This window comes from Macaca fascicularis, chromosome 1, assembly GCF_037993035.2.
Source record: "Macaca fascicularis isolate 582-1 chromosome 1, T2T-MFA8v1.1".
In the NCBI taxonomy this organism is placed as follows: domain Eukaryota; kingdom Metazoa; phylum Chordata; class Mammalia; order Primates; family Cercopithecidae; genus Macaca; species Macaca fascicularis.
The window spans coordinates 139,827,799-139,845,525 of NC_088375.1; the positions used below are offsets into that span (position 1 = coordinate 139,827,799).

The 17,727-nt window shown below is 44.1% G+C and overlaps 1 long non-coding RNA gene and 1 pseudogene across 1 annotated transcript; both read left to right on the forward strand.

Annotated features, from left to right (window-relative positions):
* The first annotated feature begins 745 nt into the window (after positions 1–745).
* Positions 746–3,002, forward strand: LOC102128355 (heterogeneous nuclear ribonucleoprotein H2-like; annotated as a pseudogene).
* A 5,094-nt stretch (positions 3,003–8,096) lies between these two features.
* Positions 8,097–16,027, forward strand: LOC123567878 (uncharacterized). Its single transcript, XR_006690977.2, has 3 exons — positions 8,097–9,119; positions 12,214–12,340; positions 13,696–16,027. It is a non-coding gene; the product is annotated as an uncharacterized lncRNA (long non-coding RNA).
* The last annotated feature ends 1,700 nt before the right edge of the window (positions 16,028–17,727 follow it).

Here is a 17,727-nt window from a genome sequence, read left to right on the forward strand (position 1 = left end):
GTATCTTTTATCTAACTCTTTTCTTTTCCAGCTCAGGCTTGAGAGATTTTGCTGTGACTTTTTCCAGGGGGGTTTAACATGCATGTTCTCTCCAAAATTCTTCTCCTGGTTGACTATAAGACACAGCATCTGGTGGAGCTGAAATAGCAACAGCCGTTACTCACGGAGAGCTTGCCACACGCTGGACCATACAGTCACTTTACACGGAAGATCTTACCTCGTTACTGTGACTGCGCAGTGTGAGGTGAACAACACCGTCATTTTGCTGAAGCAGAACCTGAGATTCCAGGGAGTGAAATACTTGCCCAAGGTTACACAGCTCATCATCAGCAGTGCTGGGATTCAAATCTAGGTCTGGTCAGCCCTGGAATCCATGCCTTTGACCACATGGCTGCCTCTGCTGAAGGGCAGAAGACTTGGGGAAGCAGGAAGATTTCCCTGCTGCTCACCCCGCTTCCACCTCTGCAATCACCTAAACTGACCTCAGGACCCTCTTCCAGCCCCTCCTTCTCCCCCTTTCTCCACAGAGGGCAGAGGTGTGTTCATGAATCTGCTCTCCTCAGGCCCTTGAATTTTGTAAGAAGTGTTGCAGAAAAATGCTTTCACTCGTGGCTGAGTCTGAGGCTTTGTCCTTTTCCTAGTGATTTTGATGCCACTGCGCCACTGCGTGAACATACCTGTGAGATGTGTTAATTTTGTTATAAATAATTTGAAATTATTGGAATGTAAGAATCAGCATTTGGATATAGCCGTTTGAGGGAAGAAGGAGGAAAATTACCCGGTATTGTTAGAGCTGCACCAAAATTGCATTGAGTCAAACTTGCCACCAAGAGCCCAACAGTCACCATGATGCTGAGCACGGAAGGCAGGGAGGGGTTCGTGGTGAAGGTCAGTGCCCTACCCTGGTCCTGCTCAGCCGATGAAGTGATGCGCTTCTTCTCTGATCGCAAGATCCAAAATGGCACATCAGGTATTCGTTTCATCTACGCCAGAGGAGGCAGACCGAGTGGTGAAGCATTTGTTGAACTTGAATCTGAAGAGGAAGTGAACTTGGCTTTGAAGAAGGACAGAGAAACCATGGGACACAGATACGCTGAAGTATTCAAGTCTAACAGTGTTGAAATGGACTAGGTGTTAAAGCATACAGGTCTGAATAGCCCTGATATTGCCAACAATGGCTTCGTCCGGCTTAGAGGACTCCCATTTGGCTGTAGCAATGAAGAGATTGTTCAGTTCTTTTCAGGGTTGGAAATTGTGCCAAATGGGATGACACTGCCAGTGGACTTTCAGGGGCGAAGCACAGGGGAAGCCTTTGTGCAGTTTGCTTCGCAGGAGATAGCTGAGAAGGCCTTAAAGAAACACAAGGAAAGAATAGGGCACAGGTACATTGAGATCTTCAAGAGTAGCCGAGCTGAAGTTCAAACCCACTATGATCCCCCTCGAAAGTTCATGGCTATGCAGCGGCCAGGTCCCTATGATAGGCCGGGGGCTGGCAGAGGGTATAATAGCATTGGCAGGGGAGCTGGTTTTGAAAGATGAGGTGTGGTGCCTATGGTGGAGGGCGTGGAGGCTATGATGACTATGGTGGCTATAATTATGGATATGGCTTTGGGTCTGATAGATTTGGAAGAGACCTCAATTTTTTTTTGAGGAATGTCTGATCATAGATATGGAGATGGTGGGTCCAGTTTCCAGAGCACCACAGGGCACTGTGTACACATGAGGGGGTTACCTTACAGAGCCACTGAGAATGATATTTATAATTTCTTCTCACCTCTTCATCCCATGAGAGTACATATTGAAATTGGACCCGATGGCAGAGTTACTGGTGAGGCAGATGTTGAATTTGCTACTCATGAAGATGCTGTGGCAGCTATGGCAAAAGACAAAGCTAATATGCAACATAGATATGTGGAACTCTTCTTAAATTCTACTGCAGGAACAAGTGGGGGTGCTTACGATCACAGCTATGTAGAACTTGTTTTAAATTCTACAGCAGAGGCAAGTGGTAGAGCTTATGGTAGCCAAATGATGGGAGGGATGCGCTTATCCAACCAGTCTAGTTATGGAGGTCCTGCTAGCCAGCAGTTGAGTGGTGGTTATGGAGGTGGTTATGGTGGTCAGAGCAGTATGAGTGGAAATGACCAAGTTCTGCAGGAAAACTCCAGTGACTATCAGTCAAACCTTGCTTAGGTAGAGAAGGAGCACCAAACAGCTACTCCATATATAAAAGCTGTACATTTGTGGGAGCTGAATAGAATGGGAGGGATGTCTAGTATATCCAGTATGATTGGTAAATGGGAAAGATAATTGATTCTGATCACTCTTGGTCAGCTTCTCTTTCTTTATCTTTCTCCTTTTTTTAAGAAAACAAGAGTTAAGTTTAACAGTTTTGCATTACAGGCTTATGATTCATGCTTAATGTAAAGTGGAAGTTGAGATTATTGTAAAACTTCAAGCTCAGCAATTTTGAACACTGAAACATTCATCTGGGACATAATAACAAAGTTCAGTATTGACCATAACTGTTAAAACAATTTTTAGCTTTCCTCAAGTTAGTTATGTTGTAGGAGTGTACCTAAGCAGTAAGCATATTTAGGTTAATGCAGTTTCACTTATGTTAAATGTTGCTGTTATACCCCAAATACACTGAAAACTTCAGATGCATGTTGAGAAACATGCTTTTCTGTAAAACTCAAATATAGGAGCTGTGTCTACGATTCAAAGTGAAAACATTTGGCATGTTTGTTAATTCTAGCTTTTTGGTTTAATATCCTGTAAGGCACGTGAGTGTACACTTTTTTTTTCTTTTTTTTTTAAGGATATGGGACAATTTTAAGATGTAATACCAATACTTCAGAAGTGTGGTCATGTAGTTTATATGAAATTCTGAGGCTTTGGTTTAAATCTTTCCTTGTATTGTGATTTCCATTTAGATGCGTTGTACTAAGTGAAACTTGTTAAATAAATCTTCCTTTTAAAAACTGGAAAAAAATAAAGAATCAGCATTTGGAAAGTTTATGTAACAGGATATTAAATTGAAGCTTTGATGAGGCACAAAACACAGTATGTTTATAATCCCAGACTAAGGAGTCAAATCTCCATGTTTGCTTCAAAGGAAAATTCAGACAACCTGCTCCATAACTGTTCAATCTTCTCACCACTCAGAGAATAAAAAAGGGCCAAGAGCGCCAGGTGTGGTGGCTCACACCTGTAATCCCAGCAATTTGGGTGGCCAGGGTGGGTGGATCACTTGAGGTCAGGAGTTCGAGACCAGCTGGGCCAACATGGCAAAGTCCTAGCTCTACTAAAAACACAAAAATTAGCTGGGCATCGTCGCATATGCCAGTAATCCCAACTACTTGGGAGGCTGAGGCACAAGAATCACTTGAACCCAGGAGGCAGAGGTTGCAGTGAGCTGAGCTCACACCACTGCACTCCAGCCTGCGTGATGAAGTGAGACTCTGTCTCAAAAAAAAAAAAAAAAAAAAAAAAGGCCAAGAGGGTGGCAAGGAGAGAGGATTCCATGAAGAGGATTTATCTGGAGAACGCTGTGCTATGGGCCCATCCCCTCTATTCCCTGAGGCACAGAAGATTGCCTGCTTCCTTGGCCCCCAAAGAGCTTCATATACTACCCCTATAATGGGGGAGAAAGGCCTGACTCCCACCTGGGATCCCACAGGATGAGAGCTGGACCGACCTCCCGCTTTGGAAGCCGGGTCAGCAGATTGCTGTTTTGGCAGGGCCAGCCAGCACCCCTGGTTTGTTGGGGTGAGGGCTGTGCAGTGTTGTAAAGATGGACTATAAGGAAAGATACCCTGGCTTGGGTCATCATAGATGTTGTCCTAAGGGCCTCCTGCAGTGGCTGAGAGATCCCCACAGCAAGAAGTTGGAGGTAAATGCTTGGGACTAAAGAAGGAATGCCAGCAACCCCTCAAAACAGAGATGCCCTGACTTGGGTCCAACAGCGCTGCTGAGGGCGGTTCTGTTCCCCTGGTGGGGAACCTGAGAATTGCTCATGAAAGTGCCCCAAGAGATGGAGGACCAGAGGCAGTAAAAGGTGAGGCCAGCTAATGACAATCCCCGTTGAAGTGAGACTTTTCCCCTCTTCCCTCCCCACAGTCCAGCCCCACTTGGGAGAAGCCAATCAGACCACCACCCAGTCCTCCACAGTCAGCTCCCAGCCCTCTGCAGGCCCTCTGCAGGGTTTGACATCTTATCGGGATCCGAGTTTTGATTGCTCTCTTAGGCTGGACTTTCTAATTGCTGAATTAAGTCAGTATTTGCTGCTTTAAAAAGCCCTGGAATTGTCCCTTACCTAAGAGTAAGCAAAACATCTTGGGGCCTGCTTGGAGTTCTCATCCAACAGCAGGGAGAGATCACCAATAGTAAACACGACATTAAGGAACATGAAGGCATGGTGGGAGACTGCAAATAAAGACAGGAGTTGATGACTTTAGGACTCTGCTTGTGCAACATGCCGGCAACTCTTGTTTATATGTGGATTCTTGCACAAACACAGCAGCATGGCAGTAAATCAGGAGAGCCTCCAGTGTCACATCAGAGGGAGCCACTTTGAGTTTGAGATGACAGGAGGAATGTGCCTGCCCAAGTCAGGAGAGGAGGTAGATCCTCTGTAAGGGGAGAGTATCCTCTTTTGTCCATTTTTCCTTTGGGCCAAGTTTGTTCCAAGACACAAGGAGGTCCGGCAAGGAGCCTCTGTAGCTGCTGGTGGCTATACCCAGGCTCCTTCAGAAGCAGACCTGGGGGCGGAGGTTCACACCTTGTAATCCCAGCACTTTGGGAGGCAGAGGCGGGTGGATCAGTAGAGATCAGGAGTTTGAGACCAGCCTGGCCAACATGGTGAAACCCCGTCTCTACCCAAAACATAAAACATTAGCCAGGCAAGGTGGCACTCACCGGTAATCCCAGCTACTCGGAGGCTGAGGCAGGATAATCGCTTGAACCCAGAATCCAGAGGTTGCAGTGAGCCGAGATTGCACCACTGCACTCCAGCCTGGGCGACGCAGCGAGAGTCTGTCTCAAAAAAAGAAAAAAGAAGCAGACCTGGGCCAATAATCTTGAAGTCACTGACATAATAGTCCTGAGAGCATTCGAGGTTATGACCTGGGAACTTCAAAGTGTTCACTGAGGTCCCTCCTGTAGCGCTTACCAGAGTTTCCCCCCTTGGAGGACTGCATATTCCTTCTTTCTCTGTCGGGGATAAATCCATCCTTTCCTTGGAGAGAGGAACCCTATGCCTCTGAATTGCATTCAGGGAAGGATCATAAAAGGAATCATTGTTCTTCCCAAATGCCTTGACTTGTAGCTGTCTCGCTGTCTCTGTTATACATGAAACACTTCCATCTGGGCTGCCACTATGACTCCCACCATCAGGTGGCTCCTGGGACTCATTTGGACAGGGCATCTGGACAGGTGTGAGCAACACATTTATCTCACCTGAAACAGAGAATCTTCTAAATGTTAGGTTAAAATAAAATGGAAATAAACTGGGAGAAAACAATCTACCCACGGAAGGAGCTTCAGAGCACAGGGCTGCTATGCGGCAATCACCAGCCTCTGGTCATACATTGACTGCACTGCAGCCACAGCTCCTGGACCTGGCTCCTCACTGTATTTCAATAATCCTGAAGGACCCCACCCCAAGCCCAGTTTTTAGTCCAGCAGGACAGAGTTTGGGAAAGGAGGAACGAGTCCACGCTCCTCCCAGTTTAGATAATAGAGTTGCTTGCATACTCTTCTGGGAAGGCAGTATTTTTAAAGTAGAGAAAAGACTCTAACTGAGATGTCCATCCACAAGTATCAGTCTTTCAGTCTGTCTCATCATTTTAAGTGACTACGTTTATTCATTCAACAGACATCTACCGAGCACCTGCTGGCCAGGCTGGGTTAGGCACTGTAGGTCTGGAAATAAATAAGGCACAGCTTTTGCCTCTAAGGCAGTGGTCCCCAAACTTTTTGGCACCAGGGACGGGTTTTGTGAAAGATAATTTTCCAAATTTTTTCACGGATAGCAAGGTGGGATGGGGGGATGTTTTGGGATGAAAACTGTTCCACCTCAGATCATTACGCGTGAGTTAGATTCTCACAAGGAGCGGGCAACCCAGATCCCCCGCATGCGCAGTTCACAGTAGGGTTTGCTCCTGTGAGAATCTACTGTCACTGTTGATTTGACAGAAGGTGGAGCTCAGGTGGTAATGCTTGCTGTCTTGCCTGCCACTCACTGCCTGCTGTGTGTTCCAGTTCCTAACAGGCCACGGACCGGACCCCTGCACTGAGTTGCTCACAATCTAATGGGCTAGACGGTTGTGTACAGAGAAGGTCTGCAAGAGAATGTAGCACACTGGACTCCCCAGAAAACTGTCTCTGAGACAGAATTGGGCATCCAGCCTGCCCTTGGGGTCAACATCTGTGGAAGGAAGGAGGAGGAAGCAGGGTGGGTAGAAATGCTAAGCTGTGATACAGGCTTGATGAAGGCAACCCCACAGGAGCTCCGTCCCTTCAGGATTGTGCTGGGTTAGACACAGATAGCCTTCTCATGCTACACTGATTCATCACTGGACGTGTGCCACCGGACAGGAGCCTGACGTGGGCAGCTGGGGGCATCCTTGAGGAGCTGACAGCCAAAGGCCATCTACCAACAGCACTTCTAGCAACGGGGGCAACAAGTTCTGCAATGAAGGAGGATTCAGGTGGTGCAGTGCAGGGCCCACCTGCCAGGCGAAGTGCCCTAGAGAAGGAGGAGCAATCAGCTGCTGCGAAGACTCATGAAGCATCTTAGAGGATGAGAAGAGCTTTCCAGGCAGGAAAAGAGGGAAGTAAATTTGAGCTAAGGTGCATATGGACTACCGTCGCCTGGTGGGCGAAGAGTGGCATCCTGAGGGGCAAGTAAAAGAACACAATTCATTCCTCACCCCGCCATACACTGGCTGCACTGCAGACACAGCGGTGTCCACCATGAAGACTTGACTCCATCCCCTTTCCTGAATCCAGGAAGCCTCGGCATGTTCCCGAAATACTCGATGAGCATAACGGTGTGGATAAACATTTAGTCAACTGATGTGGCCAGAAAGAAATCCAATCATGATCAGCTGGTGAGCAACTCAATAGGAGTTTTAAATTGGCAAATATTTAGTTGTTAATAAACACCAGCACCTGCCTGTCTGGCTCCCTGACTTCCTTCCCAGAAGTCTGGAGGCTGCAGTGCGTGTGGAGGAAAGGGCAAGTGCTTTAAATTAAACAGACCCAGAACCCAGGCCTGACTCAGCTGCTCATTTTCTGTGTGATCTTGGCCCAGTCACTTCAGCTGTCTTCAAACTTCAGTCTCTCAAACGTAAAACAGCTGACACTTCCCAGGGTGCTTGTGAGACTCAAATGAAAGAGCATATATACAACTCCACTGTATATACTGGGTCCCTGCTACCAATTTGCTGCCTTGGGCAACTCACTAGAACTGTAGGAAATGACTTCAACCTGCTTTAAGGTCACTGTTGCTCTCTGCCACTCTTTCTTGAAATATATCATTACAGTCAGTGTGAGCCTGAGGACACTTTTCTGTTCTCATAGTCTTTCCAGACAAAGCCATGAGCCAGTAATGAGCGGAGACTGGGAAATAAGTGGCCTCATTCTTTCTCTTCTTGCTAGCTCTAGACTGGGGTTAGAGATGGTTGCTTAGCGACAGTATTCATTCATCTGAGGGATGGACAGGCCCAGGACTGCCCCTTCCCATCAGGGAGGAAATGCTACCAAGCCAATCAGAGCTCTTGTTTCTGAAGAGTATTTGGGTCATTTTTCCTGAAAGGGATTTTATTCTAAAGGAGGTAAATTGGAGACCTTTCTCGGATGGTAATTTTTGCCGAGATGAAAGAAGAGCTATGAGACGTGGGGCTGGGGGCGGGGTGGATGGGAGCTACAATCTGGGGCTCCTGCCCAATCTTTTCATGAAGCTGATTATTCAGAACAGAGGCAGGATGACCAAAGAGGGGCTGCACAAATGGGGCCTCTGTTTTATGCTTGGCAGGGAGAGCTGTGACCTCTTTTCTCCTTTTAAGTCTTTCTAAGCCCAAGCCATTGTACTGACACCATAATGGGAACTAGGCTCCCGAGCCTCTCAGAACTGAAGGTGAAAGAGGTGAGTCAGAGCACCCTAAATTACAATGGCATTGCAGTGCCCTGGGAGGTCGGAATTTCTGGACTGTTCCCAGTGAGCTGGCTGCTCTGGCCTCCCAAAGATGGATGGGCTCCCGCACTCTCCGAAGGGGACATACTGCTTATTTCTTCAGCCTACAACCTAGATTCCAATTGCTTTTGCAGGTGGAAAGCACTGAGCAGTGAGGCCCTGATGGTCAGATTTTCCATTAAAAGATGGAAAGGCATGAGCTATGACATTTCAAGAAAATATTATTTCCTCACTAAGCAGCTTCACATGCTTTTCAAGGTGGAAAACAATGAAAGAAGCAGAGCTAGTCACATGAGTCTGCTCCTTTCAAATTCATCTCACAGCACAGGGTTCCAGTAAGAGGAGAACTCTTTTTAAGATTGACGAACAGAAGAAAGCAACTTTCCGTGAACTCATTAAAAAACAACAACCATAAATTGTTCAGACCGGGTGCGGGTGGTTCACACCTATAATCCCAGCACTTGGGGAGACCAAGGCAGGCGAATTGCTTGAGCCCAGGGGTTCAAGACCAGCCTGGTCAACATGGCGAAACCCACCTCTACAAAAAATTCAAAACTTAGCCAGGCTTGGTGGCACATGCCTGAAGTCCCAGCTACTCGGAAGGCTGAGACAGGAAAATTGTTTGAGCCTGGGAGCCAGAGATTGCAGTGAACCAAGATAGCATCACTGCATTCCAGCCTGGGCAACAGAGTGAAAAGCATTCAATTGTGCAGTGAAATCCTGCTTTGAAGATAGATGGAAAGAGCACTGGGAGACGTTCCGGTGGTGGTTCTGGCCACAACAGTGCTGCCCTCCAGCAAGCCTGGATCAGGCACCTCTGCCTCCTCCCATGCAGGAACAGAATTTACACTCAGCCCTGGTAGCCAGTCTATCGGTCAGTACCACGTGAGGTGAACTCTCCTGAAGTCACAGCTGCTGTGTAAGCCCTTTGTTGTTGTTGTTGTTGTTGTTGTTGTTGTTGTTGTTAAATGCTCAATGGTGTTGTTGTTGTTGTTGTTAAATGCTCAATGGCTAGCCATGCAAAAATCAAAGAATAATTTGTAGGAGTGTTGAGCCTTTTCTAGTTTCCTTCTCCTACTATCCAGAAATCTAAAATGCCTTCTTGAGGAATTCCCCTCTACTCCATTCTTACAAATGCCAGGGAGAAAAACAGCGTCAGGGAGAAATAAGATCGCTGCCAGGTGTCAATGACCTCGACAGCCCACAGCAAGAAAGGAAAGCCCTCTTCTACAAACTGTGGGCCAGAGTCGGAAATGAGGAGAGTGAGTCATTACTTCAGTCCGGTAGTTTAGAGACCTGAGGCCTGCTATGTTTGTAGTATTATTGATCTGTTAGGGAACCCCATTAGCATGGACCATCCACAACTCCAGTCGTCTGAGATTCTCCCTCCACGGGCTTGAATCCCTCTGTGGAAGCAAGGGAAGACCGCATGCGTCTAACTGTTCTGGTTTTGCTCTTTTGGGTGCAACACACAGATCACAGTGACTCAAAAAGTATGGAGGTTTATTATGAGGACTGCACAGAAACCCAGGAAAAGAAACTAAAATTCAGAAAACATTCTCAGCTATTCTTTTTCTGCCCTTCTACCTTTTGCCGTGTTCTTTCCCTCTGCTCAGTCTTATTTGTGCCTCTTCGCTGATGCTTGCTTAGGGTTTCACTTCCCTGTAACTTTTGATGCCAGGAACATGGACCTGGCATGGTCCCAGCTTTATCTGCTTCTGAATGTCCCCTCTTTTGAGTTGGTTCCTAGTAATTTTATCCTCTTGATATTTTTAGTTGCATTCCTAGACAAGTTTATCATTTTGAACTAGGTCATGTCATAAGTTACTGGATGGCCTATATATCACCCTAGGTCAACAGCACATCCCAGGTCATTTCTTATGGCTGGAGAAGGGCCCTGGGGAGGGAGGGAGGGCGGAAAAGAGGATCCATGTAGCAGAGATGCTGAAAGGGGGACCCTTCAGCAGAAGTGCCTGAGGTATGGTGTTTAGTGTAGGGTCACTCCTTGGCTCTGGCTGACCGAGACAGCCCCAGTGTTTGGCAATCTCTATTGGAGAGGCAGACTTACTGAGAAACTCTTTTATTAATATTTTGCGTGAAATCTGTTTCATACTCAAGGTGACAGACATAGATGAACTGTGAAGTACTTTCAATAATCAGTGAATTTCAGGTGTTTGTGAAGGACCAGATCTAAGCAAGGTGCTGGGTATGTGAAATCACACAGAAATTAATAGGCTTAGCAGGGTGTTTAGCTTTTGACCCAAAAGTCCTGGTCCTACAGGGTGGAACTCTTTATGTCTGCTTTAAATACAAGGAAATTCAGGGTACTAAGAAGATCTCTGGGTCAGGATCCAGGGAGAGGGACTGTAGCCTTGTCAAAGCCAAGCGTCTGACTATAGGAGAACTTCTCCCTGTCTCCATCACTCTGCTGTGCTGGAGAGCTGTGGACTGGCTGAGACACGGGCTTGAGGCCCCTCCACCTCACCACTCTTCCCACTCATGCAGGCCATGCACCTTCCTCAGATTATTTCATCTGTTCCTGAAAAAAGGGAGGTTTGACTACGATCGTTTGTTCTGGCAGAAAAATCACATTTGGGCACTTTAAGTCTCCACTTCCTTGTAACAGTTATGCTCTCAAGAACCTCAGCCCAAACCAGGAAGGAGGATCTTTGTGTTTCCTAGGAGAAGAGAAAGATCTTTGTAATAGGCCATCACTGATGGGGGACTGAGAGTTCCAGAAACTGCAGTGACCATCCTGCATGGGATGAAAGCAGTGGTGTCAGGTTCAAGCTTGCTTGAGAGAGGAAAGTGATTCTTTGCTGGGGAAAACTAATTAACTAGATGCCTTGAAAAGTCAACTCGTTTGAAACTGAAGGGCCTTCCATTTAGGAATAGTTCCTACCTATTTTATTATTCTTTGTCACTTTTTTTTTTTTTTTTTTTTTTTTTGGTGATGGAAATCTCGCTCTGTCACCCAGGCTGGAGTGCAGTGGTGTGATCTCGGCTCACTGCAACCTCTGCCTTCCAGGTTCAAGCAATTATCCTACCTCAGCCACCTGAGGATCGCTGGGATTACAGGTGCCAGCCACCACACCCAGCTAGTTTTTGTATTTTCAGTAGAGACAGGGTTCACCAGGTTGGCCAGGCTAGTCGCGAACTCCTGACCCCTCAGGTGATCCATCCACCTCGGTCTCCCAAGGTGCTGGGATTACAGGCATGAGTCACTGCGCTGAGCCTCTTTGTTACATTATTTTAAATAATCAGTGACAACTTTTAAACCCAGTGTTTAAAAAATAATAGTCAGGGCCTGGCACAGTGACTCAAGCCTGTTATCCCAGCACTTTGGGAGGCTTATGCAGGAGGATCACTTGAGGCCAGGAGTTCGAGACCAGCTTAGCAAGACAGTGAGACCCCATCTCTATAAAATAAAATTAAATTAAAAAGTAATGATCCCAGTGTAGTGGCACATGCCTGTAGTCTTAGTTGCTCAGGAGGCTGAGGCAGGAGGATTGCTTGAGCCCAAGAGTTCAAGGCTGCAGTGAGCTATGATCTCACTACATTTGACATTTATTTTCAGGACCCAAGCATTTAAAAATTATCTTAAGATATTCCTTCTGATGAGCTTAAGGTACCTGCAGATTTCCACATCTTTACTGGCATAAAACACCTTTTTTAAAACCAAATTTTGGTTCTTCTGTTAAATATAAAGGTGAATTAATTAATTTGACTGCTTTCCTTTCTTGCTTATTAATAATATCTGGGAAAACTCTAATATCAACCAATCAATATAAAAATAAAGAACAAATAGAACACTTTGAAAACTGCTAGCATTTCTCAACTTAAAAGTTCTTGTTATCTATCCAAGCACTATCGCATAGTCAGTAAGTCATATTTTACAGCTTTCGACTTTCCAAAATAATTCTGGATATAGCTATTTTATGGGTACTTTTAGTGTCTTTGTGGTATGTGATGTGATAGTGTTTATATAATTAACAATATCTTCACTTTTCAAGGGAACCTTGGAAGTCTGTCACTCTAAATGAGTCTATCACTCTAAATAAATATGTGCTCAAGTATGACCAGCTCAGTTTAAGACACAAAACAGCAACTTGAAGGAGGAAAACTGAAGAGAGTTTATAGGTAATGGGTTAAATTTTTGCCGTTGCAATATTAAGTGTGGTTTTCTTATAATATTTCTAAATGAAAAATCATACGTATTTGTTACCATGTATGATGATTACTTTGTTAAAAGCAAAAGTAGTCATGTGGTATATTAAATGTTAATTGTTGTTTTCATGTTTAAATCATGCCAAACAAATCATGTCTGTGCCATCCAGGGTTTATTGTTAATCTTTTACTGAGTACTTCGATTGGGATAAAAGGTTTATACTGTGCACTTTTTATTAATGAATAAATCGAAAACATTAGTAACGCTCAGAAAAAAAAAATGTCTTTTTGTAGGCTGTGTTCCATCATCCTTGCATCTGAGTTATTCCAGTTGCCCTCTATCATCAGGTGACTGTGAGAAATCACTCAATAAAATACACAAACCCATGCCAGCTCGTAATCACCACTGTGATCTTGCCATAAAAGAACATGTAGTTTCCTGAAATCTTTGCAAACAAAAGGAATAGTTTAGTTGACAGCTCATATGACCCCAACAAGAACAACCTGAGAAGTTCATAACAACATGTTAGACAACACTGTACAAAATCCCTCATAGAGAAATCTGGAAATCATTAGGCCGCCCAAAATCATAAATGCTTGATTATGTTTACTAGGGATGCCATCATGGAAAATTTTGAAAAGTCTTAAAGGATTTTCTTCCAAGGTAAATTATAAAATGCAGAAAGGGCGAAAAGATAAGTGAGGGATATCAGACTGAAGTCAGAAAAGGTTTTGGCCAATGGCTTGAGGATCACTTGCTTTCGTAAATCATTTTTTAAAAAGTTTTTTAATGAAGTGAAACATACAGAAAGGTTATATATGATGAGTGTACAATCTAAGGAATTTTTGCAAACAACACAGCTGTGTAACCAGCACTCAGCACAAAAAACAATGTCACAAACACCCCAGAAGACACACTGACACCTCCTCCCACAAAGGACAATCCCTATCCCAATTAGTTTTCCTGTTTCTATATTTCACATAAAATAAATCACATAGTGTGCACCCTTTGTGTCTGGCTTCTTTCACTCAACATTCTGCTTATGAGAGTCACTGGTATTGTTGCATTCGTAGCAGGTTGTTAATTCTAATTGTTATAATGTATTCCACTGTGGTGATTATGCCCTCAAGTTACCCATTCTATTAGGCATTTGGTCCAAGTACGGAGAACCAAAATTTATTGTCTGGATTTGGAAGCTTTTTTAAAAAGTCACATATTTGAAAGAGACACACAGGGAATTTTTATGCTGACATAGAGAAAGAAAATAGAAGGACCATTTCATTTGTTCAGGCCTCTAACTTTATTCTGTTTTGCTTTTATCCCCCAGCCTCAGGAAAACTTTAGAGTAATGCTTGCAGGAGCACTAACTGTTACAAGGAGGGTGAGATCGAGAGTTCCAGAAAAATAAGAGAGTCTTGCATCTGGAGCATAAATGATCTTCAAGAAATACACACAGGAAGCTGAACAGGTATAGAAACTTCAGAGAAGCTCTCTGGTCTCTCAAAAATCCCTGTAAATATCTCAGAGCAGCTGGGATGCCTCATTATCCCCAGATGCCTAATTCATTCTCATCATTGTGACTTCAATCTTTAGTATCTCAACAAATATGGATATCCAGCCACTTCTCAACCTCAAATCCTCAAGAAAAAAGTGAGATCATGGGCTGCGTATTTGATCCAATTAAGCTTCATCAAGTCCTGGGAGTGTCATCTTCCTATTTTAGATATAACTGTGGCCAAAATATTTATCTACCACACAGCTCATGTTTTCCTTCTCTAAGAATACAACAATTGCCCTGATTAAGGTCTCTTTCGAAAAACTCTAAAATACCAACTACTCACTGTTTCCAATTACTCGAGGGAAAGCTAACTTCCAGACAGTCTATCTGGGTGCAATTATTTCAAATATTTCTAAGTACTTGGGAGGAAGAGCTCTTGAAACTTTAGTCTCTGATGACCAGTATATGAATTCAGGTGCCTTTGAGACCTAAAGAAAACAAGAGAGTTCATTTGAAGGAGGGAGGGTGGGAAAAATAGGAGGAAGTGTAGTGTTTAGATTCATCAGTTTGGAAAGACTTTAAAAATATTTATATCAGTATTGAGGATTTGTGTATGTTTTATTTCTTGTCGTGGCTTTGAAGCAGTTACATGTATATCCTCAAAGATTTTAAGTATTATTTCATAGAGAATATCTATTTATAAACACAAATGTATGAGATGACTTTCAATTTTGTTTTATTTTTGCTGCATCTCTTGGCCTGCATTTTTTTTTAACTTGATTTCTTCTAAACTTTGTGAGCCCAGGACAGTGGTTTATGGGAATTTTCTGAAAGGACATCTGGAAAACCAGTTAATGACATCTCAGGTTGAGCAAGTACCCATGCTATGGTTCAGATGTGTCCTAGTCTCCTGATAAAGTTAATATATAGGTTTAGAGTACAATAATCACAATAATAATAATATAGCTATGCTATATGGATCCCGAAAAAAATAAAAGAAATAGAAAGCTCTCCTTCCTCCCCATGACTATGAGTTCTTCAAACTGTCAGTTCTTCAAAAAGCTCACGTTTTCTGTGCCTTTAAATTTTATGCCAGTCACTGTATAGTTTAATGCATTTTGAAAATTATTCTTCACAATGACTCTATAAGGTAGGTAATAGTATCATCCTCATTTCATAGACTTGGAAACTGGACTTAGAGAGGTTAGCACCTTGCCAAAGTTACAAGGTTGTGAGTGGCAGAGTCAGAACTCAAATCTAGCCCTGGCCTGAAGCCCAAGCCTTATCCACTGTGATTTACCACCTTTCCTGTATCATCCAAGCTGCCCTTGAAGGCTGACACTGAGACCCAGTTAGCCTGAACATAGAGGTACCACTGGGCCCTGGAGAGGCAAAGGCTTAAATTGCTAATTCCAAAGGTATGGACAACTTCTATTGAATTTGTTGAAAATAATGAAATCTAGTTCTTCAACAATTTAGGGAACACTGTCAGTATTGAAATTTGATTTTGGTTTTGTCTCTCTTTTTAAGCAGGTGACATGAAGAAAATTTCATTTGGAGAACAAGGACTATTATGTCCACTGAGTTTCTACATGTCCATTTAGTTTCTACTCTGTGTTGCTAGGTATGAGGAACAGAGAAGTTAACAAAACATGGTCCTTGCACCAAAACACATAAACATGTGACTAAAGCATCTATTTCACTGGGCAAATGATAGTTTTGTCCCTTAAGTCTACATTTACTATTAACACCTGGCTAATCTCCTTAGGGTTAATAACCCACAGTGGACACCTTCTTGGTCTACACTACTAAAATGAGCTTGGTTCCCTTAAGGGTTCCTTTCCAAGTTTTCTGAGTGAACTGTGGGGTTAATTCCACCACCTCCAAACGTTTGCCACTTGTACACTTCTCTCCTTCCATCTTCTTTGCAGAGCAGCCTTATGCAGAAAACAAGCTCAAAAATACAGATTTTTCTTTGGGCGGGATTCACACCCAACTCCCAATGAAACAGAATTCTAGGAGGTGAGAGCCAAAGTGGTAGAATTGACCATAAAAACACTTGATCCATCCCTTCTTTTTAAAATGGAATAACCAAAACTTTGAAGAGATAAGTGGCTTGCCTGTTGTCCCGGAGAAATAAACAACAAATTCGAAACTTGAACTCAGGTCGTTTTTCATTTTCTACAACTATAGTTCATGCCAAGTACAAATCCTATGGTCAGAGATACCCCTGATGTGAGCTGTGGTTCATCACTTTGCACAATGCTTGGAAAAAGTAGATTCCTAGCAAAAGTTGATAGAGCAAATATACTTGAATGAGTTCCCAGCTTCTACTCTACCCCTACTTACCTCCCGTACCAGCCCTTTCTCTCACTGCATGTTCCCTTCCTGAGCTTAACTACCCAGCAATGCTAATGCAACTCTTACCTGAGCAGCAGCAACAGGGACAGTATTTCCAGAAATACGTCTGGGCAGAGACGAAGACTACTCTGGAGAGCTATTTAGTCAGTGCATTATCAGGATATATTTTGCTAGTTGACCCCTAGATATGCTACACAGAGGATGAAGCAAGGATGTTTTAGTAGTAGGGGTTGGTGACAAATCAAGAGCCTAGGGAATAGAGAGCAGTGAGATAATTGGGCCAAACCACTCAAAAATGCAAAAACTAGAGAAAATTGGTGGATTAACTGATTTGCCCAAGGCAATACAGCTCTTTGACACCAGAGGGGGAATTTGAACTCTCGTGTCAGGATTCCTAGTCTGGCAACTCTACATAATGCTGCTCTCACAGCAGACCAGAAGCCATAGTGCCTAGTTTGGGAGGTGCTTGTAGCGGGATAAGGATGGTGCAGAAATGGGCTGGGTGTGATGGCTCACGCCTGTAATCCCAGCACGTTGGGAGGCTGAGGTGGGTGGATCACCTGAGGTCGGGAGTTCGAGACCAGCGTGATCAACATGGTGAAACCCCATCTACTACAAAAAAATACAAAAATTAGCTGGGCATGGTGGCATGCACCTGTAATTCCAGCTACTCAAGAGGCTGAAGCAGGAGAATTGCTTGAACCCAGGAGGCAGAGGATGCAGTGAGTGGATATCACGCCATTGCATGCCAGCCTGGGTGACAGAGCAAGCCTCTATCTCAAAAAAAAAAAGAAAAAAGAAAAAAAAGAAAAAAGGATGGTGCAGAAATGTAAAGGTCAAGGAGCCAAAGAGGATGCATATGATCAATGAGTGTTTATGGAGAACTTACTCGCTATGTATTAGACATTTCTTATGAATTAAATTGTGTCCCTCCCCACAAATTCATATGTCGAAGCTCTAACCCCCAAAGTGACTGTATTTGGAAATTGGGCCTTTAAGGAGGTAATTAACATTACATGAGTTCAGGCCGGGCGTGGTAGCTCACACCTGTAATCCCAGCACTTTCGGGGACTGAGGTGGGTGGATCACGAGGTCAAAAGATTGAGGCCAACATCGTGAAACCCTGTCTCTACTAAAAATACAAAAATTAGCTGGGCGTGGTGGTGTGCGCCTGTAGTCCCAGCTACTAGGGAGGTTGAGGTAGGAGAATCACTTGAACCAGGGAGGAGAAGGTTGCAGTGAGCCGAGAACGTGCCACTTCACTCCAGCCTGGCAACAGAGCGAGACTCTGTCTCAAAAAAAAAAAAAAAAAACTTACATGAGTTCATAAGGGTGGGGCTATAATCCAATAGAACTGTTGTCCTTATAAGAAGAGGAAGAGACACCAGGAGCATGCACACACAGAAGAAAGGTTTTGTGAGGAAACAGGAAGAAAGAAGCCACCAACAACAAAAGAGGGGAGCCTCAGGAGAAACCAAGCCTGCCAGCAAGTTGATCTCA